Source organism: Trachymyrmex cornetzi, unplaced genomic scaffold, assembly GCF_001594075.2.
Source record: "Trachymyrmex cornetzi isolate Tcor2-1 unplaced genomic scaffold, Tcor1.1 scaffold46, whole genome shotgun sequence".
Taxonomy (NCBI): domain Eukaryota; kingdom Metazoa; phylum Arthropoda; class Insecta; order Hymenoptera; family Formicidae; genus Trachymyrmex; species Trachymyrmex cornetzi.
This window is the reverse complement of record NW_017299400.1, coordinates 180,091-190,242: the sequence shown is the minus strand read 5'-3', so window position 1 is coordinate 190,242 and position 10,152 is coordinate 180,091. Positions and strand designations below refer to the sequence as shown.

At 35.8% G+C, this 10,152-nt stretch overlaps 1 long non-coding RNA gene and 1 pseudogene across 1 annotated transcript; one reads left to right on the top strand and one right to left on the bottom strand.

Annotated features, from left to right (window-relative positions):
- Positions 1–388: 388 nt before the first annotated feature.
- Positions 389–745, bottom strand: LOC108764880 (uncharacterized). The gene is made up of 3 exons (XR_001940293.1): positions 698–745; positions 526–603; positions 389–444 (listed from the first exon to the last, which is right to left on the bottom strand). It is a non-coding gene; the product is annotated as an uncharacterized LOC108764880 (long non-coding RNA).
- Positions 746–3,100: 2,355 nt separating this feature from the next.
- LOC108764878 (uncharacterized) lies at positions 3,101–9,716 on the top strand (annotated as a pseudogene).
- The last annotated feature ends 436 nt before the right edge of the window (positions 9,717–10,152 follow it).

Here is a 10,152-nt window from a genome sequence, read left to right as displayed (position 1 = left end):
TATTATTACCTTCAACACACACACACACACACACACAACAAACACAACACACACACACAACACACACAACACACCCACACACAACACAACACACAACAACATCAATGGGGTAGTCTCTAGCATCTTCCTCCTGCTCCTCCTCCTCCTCCTCCTCCTCCTCACTCTCAGCAATATCTTCTCCCCGCTCAACAACTTCTTGAGTCTGTTCTTCTTCTTCTTTCTCTATCTCAGAGCTATCTCTGTTTTCGGAGATATCACTGTTATTCTCCTCCTCCTCCTCCTCCTACTCCTCCTCTTCCTCCTCCTCCTCCTTCTCCTACCTCTCCCTCTCCCCAACCCCTCCTCCCTCTCCCCCCTCCTCCTCCTCCTTCTCCTCTGCAGCTTCTTCCTCCTCATCCTGTTCTTCTTCTTCTTTTTCTTCACACTCTTCTTCATTTTCACGCACTATAAAGTAACATTTCGTTATTATGTATTATATTGTATAAACTTGCTATGGGATTTTTTTGCCAACTATTTAAAACTTACCTCGTGGCGAAATATCGTAATATTCTTCTTCAGCTGGACTGGGCGCACGAAAAGCTGCGATTTCCTGCGAATCATCATCTAAAACAAAAATTATATTTTTTCATTAATATTATATTTCTAATCACACAAAAACTGATTTTATAAGAAGATATGTTTTAAAAATTCGACTTACCGGGTGATAATATGATCACGGGTATGTTCCGCTCGTTACGTGGAATATCCCGTACGGCCTCGATACATGCTCTAGAAAATTTGATATTTTAATAGACGAAATACATAATTTAATTTTTAATTTTATTTCTAATTAATTTTTATTATTTTCCAACTTACGTGCTGGTATGACTTCATCGAGCGCTTCTGCAGCAGGTCGTCGTCGTCGTCTCAAACTGAGACGACTTACCGGACGTCCCCGACGATGATGGAATCGTACGTCCTACAACACAGTTTGATTCTATGAAAATATTAGAATTTAATGAAACAAATTTTTAGTGAAATTTTATATTTAATTTTTAAAAAATTATATTACTGCTTACCTCTTACTGCAACGCGTCGCTTGAAGTTGGCTATGTAGCCTCCGACATCATCTTCTTCGTGGTCATAGAAGTCACGCACTTCCAAATGTCCCAAGATGATACTCCTCAATCTCACATCACCGCCACAATGCCCCAGCTTGTACATAATACAAAGTAATGTACTGGAGCACCTCCCCGCGAAATCCCCGAAAACCGAATAATTAGTTTCGTCATTATCTGTCAACTTTGACAGATAATTAATTGTCACTAACTTTCCGTTTAAGTTGCAAGCGATAGTGACGAATTTCGTAAATAATTCGCGAAGCGCCATTTTTACTGTTCACGAAACTTCGATACTTTAAAATTTCTAGCGCAAAACAAATCTTGAGAGTCTTGACGTAGAAATAGCCCTTAACTTTCTCACTACGCACTATTTACACACCAATAATATTCAAAAAAATTCCCTCTCCGAAAAGGCAGAAGCAGTGAAAATTTCTGGTTACGCGCGTCATCGACTAGTAAATTTTGACAATTTTACCGATTGGTTTCCCAGTTTCTTTCCTTTTACATGAAAAGATTTTCTCGAAAAATTCACAGAGTGAGAATCGATAAAAACTTTTTTAGTTACATCCATCATATTTTAGACCTTTGACGAATTACACCCTTTTTTGTGTGATCATTTTGAAAGCATCTCTCCACCATCACTTACCTTTGGAAAATTTTTGTAAATCAAGTGTCAGAATATTTTCCTTTATCTCGAAAATTTTTATTAAATTTATTGCTTCTTTATAAATGAATATTCTTGACAATATATTCAATTTTTACGAGTTCGAACATATTTATGACATGTTCGAACATTGAAATATTTCCGTTTTGTAACTTTGAGAAAATTCTTTCCTAAAAAGTAACCCTTTGCTCTGATCCACATTATTAATTTGGAAAAGTTTTTGTCACTCTATGGTATTCTTATCCTTAGGTTAACCTATCGCATATCTAATTTAACCATTACGTTTTTTAATTGAAAGGATTCTCACGTACTATTTATGACAAGCAAAAAATAAAATATTCAATAAAGAAAATTCATAAGTCGCTTGAATTTTTGTTGGTTGTTAGTTTTCCTTTCTTATACTTTTTGTTGTAAGAAAGAAAAATCGTGCACCCTGCAAACATATCTTTCTCCACTAAATGTTTTTGTCTTGTTCAATATTGTATAACTAAGACTTATTTTTATTTATTCTGAAAAAAAGTTTTACGACAGATACCGAATAATTTTTCTTTAGTGAAAATGTTTCTTAGAAAACGAATTTATTTAAATTATAAATTGGTTTTGGACAGTTAAACTTCTATTTTTTCATACGTACCCTTAGTGTCAGCGAGAAATATTTCTATAATTTATTAACTATAAAATTTTTATAAATCTAGTGTCAGAATATTTTCCTTTACCTCGAAAAATTTTTTTAATTTATTGCTTCTTTATAAACGAATATTCTTGACAATATATTCAATTTTTACGTGTTCGAACATGAAATATTTCCGTTTTATAACTTTGAGAAAATTCTTTCCTAAAAAATTTAACTACGTCATAACGTCGTAGTATTTCTTCTAGGGAAGGGGAAATTTAAACAAACTTTATGCGCACGCAGGTTTTCATTAATTTTCAAAAAGCATATATAAGCGCAGAGACTGCTCATAGTGTTACGCTGCTTCATTCGAGTCTCGTTGTTCGAAGCGTCTACTTCGGAATCGTCCCTCCTAGTTTTTCTTCATTCGAGTGAACATTCGTCCAAAGTTTTCACGCGAAGAGACATGGCTGGAAGACGAGAAATAGGAAATCCCTCAGTGTCCGTTAATCCGCGTGTGATAAACAATATTACCGAACGAAATATGCAACAATATTTGTTACTTTCTACAACGTACCCACTCAACTCTTCTCATAAAAGAAATTACACGTGGGATTACAATCAACAAAGGAGGGAATCTTTGAACTTATCGTCAAATTGACTGGCAATTACGCAGAAGGAATCAACTTCGATTCGAACACGTGGAAACAATTTCAAGAGAATATGGGACTCATGAGCACGTACCTAAGCGAAAGCAGCCAAACCAAAGTAAATTCTATCTCATTCGCAAACATATTCGTTAGCTTCACCTCCGCCTACGGTGTGAAAGCTATTCTGGTGACGCACAAGGAAAATGAAAATGTTCCAAAGGAAGTTTCATCCGCAAATACACAGATAGAGTCAGCACAACCACCGACAAAGAAAAGAAAATCTTACTCCGTCGCGATTGTAATGCAGCAAGCTACATTTCAAGGAATGGAGAGAGTAATCAAATGTGTCGATGCGCATGTAAACCAGCTAACGTCTATTATCGACAACGTTAACGAGTGCGAACGATATTTGATCAAGGAGATAGAACTTCTAACTAATTCCTTTATCGACGCTGAAATAATCAGACTCGTTTTCCGAGGTAACAAAGAAGCCATTGAACGCTCTGTTAAAACACAAATAAACAATTTGTCATTTCTAGAAGCATACTTTAATATATTATTTTTAGAATTAACTGAACTAAAATTCAATGAAATTGTTAACATAGTTTTAACCAACCATAGATTACGATTTTATTTATCATATTTTTTATGTAATAAGGCATTCATTAATGTAGTATCACATTATCAATAAACAAATTCTTTGTATCTTAAATTCTTGACTATTTCAATCCCGTATCCTCGTGCTCCCAACATTTCAACAAGGTTTAAATAAGATAGATTTTTGTCCTGTTAAAAGGCATCTCCGTCGTAGAATACAGAAAGAACTTATTCTCTAAAGTAAGTAAATCAACACAGCAGATAAGAAGAAGAAGACGACGCATACCGAGACAAACTTGTTCATTCCTGTTTTACCTCCCCTTTCTCCCTATTGAAAGCAAGAATCTCCCGAAAATTCTCGTAAAAGTCTTCGTAAATAATAAGAAAAAAACCCTTTCACTAAGACGCCAACACATTGGAGACATCGAACCGCTGTAGTAAAAAAAAATGGCCTGTAGGACAAAAGCTGTGTGCTATTCATGTTCGCTGACCGTACCTTCCCCCTCTCCCCCCCGTAACGAACAAAATTCTCGGTTCCATTTTTCCTCGGTTTTTGCCATCCATCATTTTACCGTGGTATTCTTCTCTGCCGACACCGCCACCCTCTCCAATCGTCGCGCGGGCAGCTATGGACCGAGCCAATCAGCGTGTGAGGCGCTATGGACCGAGCCAATCAAAACGCGACATTTAATTACCTCGTTATCCCATCCTCACGTCACCGGCCAATCAGAGCGCACCATTTTCCCAGACAGACCCGTCTAGGCCACGCCCACCTGGCGCCGGAGATCGAGTGGAGGGGGTTTGTTTTACGGCCCATAGCTGCCCACTTACTACTAATATTAGTCCAAGAAACCGAAGACTGGCAGAAAAAACGGAGAACTGGCAACCATCTTTGTGATTCAAAATCCTTTTATTTTCCGTCATCTCGATAGAGCGAGACACAGAAAAAAAAAGATAAAAGCTCCGATTGTAATCGGTGAGGTTCCGCGAGGACACGCCGAGCTGGGCTCGTCGAGCGAAACATCGAGATTGTCCTTCAGAGTCTATCCTTGTCTCTATGGTCGCTTATTTCTACCGACCAAAAATACTTTCTCGGCGATCTCGGCTGCTTGGCGTGTATCATAAGGGGAAAAGAAACATTCCAGATAACACATAACTTTTATTAAATTATGTTAATCATATCCCTTTCTCATTAACGTACAATAGTAGAATGATTTCAAAACGTGATAGTTAACGAGATACAGTTTAAGGTTTTCCGTGCGATTTATGTATCGCGTTCGTAAAGGTGATCCGTAAGAACTCAGCGTGGTCTCGGGTGTTAGATGCGAGATCAGTATGCTGAAGATCCTACGCTCGATCCTGCTTTTTCCTTTTTTCATTATTCTTTTTTTTAATAAATAACATTGTCAATAAACATATTACTTCAAATATAATTTATAAAATTATACAAATTATACGTATAATTCAGTATGCTCGGAATTAGTTGCACATTTCGGGCCGATTTCTCAAGTACTGCCTACTTTTCCTTCACAACCGCTCAACGGCCGGATCGCGCGCGCGGACGTGCATCTCAGGAGTATCGCAATATAAGAAATAGCCTGCAACCATACCTTCCAGCAAATTATCATTAAAATATTTTCCTTCCTATATAATTGTTATTTTCTTAATAATGGTGATTGAACATCTTAATAAGTAAATGCATTTTACTAAATGTGATGTACTTTTAAAATACTTTATTATTTTTATGATACATTCGGTTTTTTTCAAAGAGCTAGTGACCACGTTTTTGTGCCACAGAATGTAATATAGAATTTTACTTTACTGCGTCTGGTGATCTGTTTGTATTTTTGTTAGTGGAATAAATCTGTAGAATGTAGTTAAGGCCCGTTTCTATCACTTTTGCCTTAATCTCCAGTTTAGCCAAACTTTCGTTAAAACTAAACTTAAATTTGGCGCTGATTGGTTTCTACAATGCAAACGTTTAGCTAAACTTATAACCTATGTGTCATAACTTAAAGAAATACTAAATCTCAGTCGTTGATTGGTGCAATATTGGTTCTAACAGTATTTTACGGCAACGTGCAGCATCGTGTTATGTGAATACTCGTGTAAGGAATATAACGTTACAAATTAAATTAAAAATGAACGTAGAAGACATAATAAGTAATAAACAACGTAAATGTGCTGCGAATTTTCGGAGGCCGAGAAAATGATTTTAATAGATTTAACAACTCATTATAAAGATGTAACAGAAAATAAAAAATCTGATATGATAACCTGTAAAAAGAAGGACAAATATTGGAAAGTAATAGAATAAATGTTTAATAGTACGTCTTCTACTGAATTTCGAAATTCATCAATTGCTCCATAGGAGATACTGCTTTATTTCTTAAAAAAGAATTATTTGTATTAATTTTAAATTTTATTCTTATATTTGTAATTGTAAATATTCGTAAAACAATTTCAGAAAAAAATTTATTTATAAATTTTTTTTATTATTTATTATTGTTATTATCTTTATTTTTATTTTTATTTATTATTTTTTATTTATACATTTATTTTATAATTTTTTCATTTACTTGTCAGTCCCGAATTCTAATTCATTTCTAATATTTTCTAAAACTTCTAACACTGATGCTTTACTAAACCGAAATCGCATTTTAAACTCTACCATATATCGTTCCTCAAAATAATTAATACGTTGTTTAAATCTTCTTTTTCTTCTATTAAATTGTTCAATAATAATATCCTGGTCATCGGAAGATGACAGTACGAGGTTATATGCCATGTTTGACACTAGTAATATTTCGTAATCGCAGTTCAACTGCCTCTAAACGGCCAAAATTGGCCGTTCAATTTAAACTCAGTTTATATACGTTTAAACTAAAGAAAAAAGTTGGTAGAAACCAATATTTTGCTAAACTTTGGTTTATCAAATGTCACTAGGGATTAACTCTTTAAACTGCGTTGGTAGAAACGGGCCTAAAAGACGCATCAATAATAGACCTTCAAAGATAATAGAAAGTTTTTGCAATAACGTGGATCCAGATATGGTGAACGCTGAAATCCTTTTCTTAATTAGTCGCTAAGAAGAAGATAACGTGACCATCGATTATGTATTTTTTTCCTTACGGCGAAAACGTGAAAAGTTAATAATTTTTGTATGTGTGGGTGTATATGTACATGTACAACCTTGATCAAAAAGTTCCCGGAATTCATTCAGAAAATTCAAAATACAAGTTTATTCATCAAAATGATATTGTCTCCTTTAAAATACTCCCCATCGACTGCAACGCATTTATGCCAGCGCTTGATCCAGCTCTCGAAACATTTCTGGAACTCTATTGTCGGTATAGCCATCACAGCCGTCTTCGATTTTTCCATTACCTCCTTTCGGCTGTTACAATGCGTTCCCCGTAGTGGTTTTTTGACTCGATCGAACAGAAAAAAATCGCAGGGAGCCATATCGGGTGAATTCGATGGCTGTTGGATGGTATTCGTTTCGTTCTTGGTCAAAAATTCACAGATAATGATGGCACTGTGCGACGGTGCGTTATCATGGTGCAAAATCCACGAGTTATTTGCCCACAAATCCTTTCTTTTTTAGCGAATTGCTTCACGCAAACGTCTCATAACGCCCAAATAATACTCCTTATTAACTGTCTGACCTTCTGGCAAAAATTCGTGATGTACAATATCGTTGTAATCCATGAAAACCGTGAGCATCGCTTTCTTTTTCGACTGAAAACGACGTGGTTTTTTTGGTCTTGGCTCATTTGGAGTTCTCCATTCACTCGTCTGATGTCTGGATTGCGAGTCGTACTCATAAACTCACGTCTCGTCTCCAGTAATGATGCGTTTGATGAATGTTGGGTCGGATTCAGCCTTGGAAATCATGTCTTTGGCGATGTCAACGCGGTCCCTTTTTTGCATGAAATTCAGTTCCTTCGGGACCAATTTTGCAGCAACACGACGCAAACCCAAATCATTAACTACAATGTCCTGAACGGATCCATAAGCAATGTTTAAGTCCTCTGCCACCTCTGATAGTTAATTTGCGGTTATTGATCAACATTTCTCTCACTTTATTAATGTTTTCATCGGTTTTATCTACGTGCTCTACGAGCGGAGATATTGCGACGTAAAATACGAATCTGAAACTTTTATATATTAAGAAACGTCATTGTCGTCGTCGACGTCGTCGTCGTCGCCGCTACGAAGTGGTGGGGATAACGTCTTTTTGGAATTTTTGGCGCAAGAGGCAAATGTGACCCTGGCAATGTGCATGGTCACATCACACATGTGTCTGTTTTCTGTGGCTGATGATTAGGTTAGGAAATCCGTCACACCAATGGCATATAGATCACGTAAGTGATTTTCTGCTTCTACATATATAAATTAGACTTGCTCGACACGTTTTTGCACGAAATAAACGAATCTGGCAAAAAAATGTATCGCTTTACCGTGGACCGAGATATATTAATCGTTAAAGTTGATCACTATTCAGGTTAGGAAATCCGCCACATCGATGGCATAAAAGAACATGAGAACATGTAATTGAAACTAGAATAAGTATTTTCTACTTCAATTACACAAATTCTCTGCTTTAAAATCACATTCTTTGTTTTTATTTTTACAGCAGAGTTTTTGTTATATTTACAGCAGAGTATTTGTCTTGGTTAAATATTTGTCTGTAAAGCAGAAAATTTGTTTAATCTATGCCATCGATGCAACAAATTTCCTAATCTGGATATCTGTCAACTTTAATTAATAACAATTAATGACTCGGTTCGAGGGGCAATGCGACACATTTTTTACGTAATGCAAAAATACGTCGAATGAATCTATTTTATTTTTTATCAACCTCGAGGAGTTGAGGGGGCTAATATTGTGGTAAAATTCAACAATTACCGAATGTGTGTTGATGTCTTGCATAAATCTAATTGTTTAGTGCGTTATAATTCGACCTTGTATGTACATTATTATGTAACTTATAATGTATTTCCAGAATTTTTCAACTGTGAGGCAGACTCTGATCTGTGCAATGATACATATCGATCCATGTATGAATTTCTCTACTTTTCTTAAATGTGCTTGTACAAATTTGTAACAGTGCGTTGGCGAAAGACAGTCATAAAATATTACCTAATTTTTTGGGTATGCATGTTCTAGGTTACATAAAATGATGAAGCTAGCCTTGTGTGTCACAATTAATAACAATGTTATATTCTAAAAGTATAATACTCTAATGTAAAATGCAGAATTAAAGTTCTGGAATGTTTAGCCAATTTATTTATCTCTATTTTTTGTTAACTACAGGAAACTTTATACAGGTATACGATCGATTATGCCTCCGTTTGTGAATCTTGATGAAGATATGATCTCGAAAGATAATTGTGAGAACGAAACCTTACCTATAGAATTTATTGATGCCACTAATGTCTGATATTTGGCTCGAAGTATGTCCAGATGAGAAAGTTGAGAGTTACACAGAGATTAAAATTTTGAGCAAACAGCTGCATTATTGAAAAATATTGTAATTATGCAATTTATTGTGGAATACATTGATACGTTGGATCAGGATTATAGCGTTAAACGTATAAAGCGTTGGTTTAAAGGTACGTTTCATGATGCATATATGAAAAATTTGTTGCCGAGGTTTCCTTGTGGTAAAATAAAGCCTCTTATTAATGAATCCAGAAAACGTCAAAAAGATTTTTCTCAAATGGAATTTACGGAAGAATGTTTGGAACAAAATTTGGGACTTTGTCAAATTCACGTATGGTTTATATCTCTGTTTAACTGTAACGAACAATTTCCCAAGTCTGTCAGAAGCTATTGCATATCCATTCTGAAGTATTATAAGTAATATTATTATCTAATTATTATTATGTATAAGGCCGTTTTTATGAAATTTATTTTCAGGTATTATTCAAAATTGGTGCGACTCGTCGACTTTACCTCAACTGACTAAACTACTAAAAACTTCATTTTTGAAAGCTGGACCAGTTTGGTATAGCAACTGTATTAATTTGAATCATTCTTTAAGACTGATTATTGAAACATCTTCTCGTTTGCCTAGGAATTATTAGTGACTGTTACGTCCGGCCCCTCTTCAAAACATAATTCTGTTTTATTTTCCCGAATATTTTTGTTATTTAATCCCTTTTATTTTGCGCTAAATTAATTTCGTTCTTACACCGTCTATCTACAATCTTTTACTAAAATTGCGAAATTCGTAGCGGAAATCTTACCCGGCGACGCGCTATTCAGTCATGCCGATGACGCGTGGCGCGCGTACCGCGGGAGCCAATCGGAGCACGCGAAGGGTGCGTGCCTTGTGCTATTCCGTGACGAAATGCTAAGTCAATTTACTTCGCGTGGAGTAATGAATTCCTTTTCGTACGCTATGAGAGTTATGTCATTGCCGCCCTACGCGTAATTAGAGAGAATTAGCCTGCTCTGAACGCTTCAGCGGTTATAATCCTCCGAAATAGGATAGGAATAAGTTATTGCGCGCCAATCACG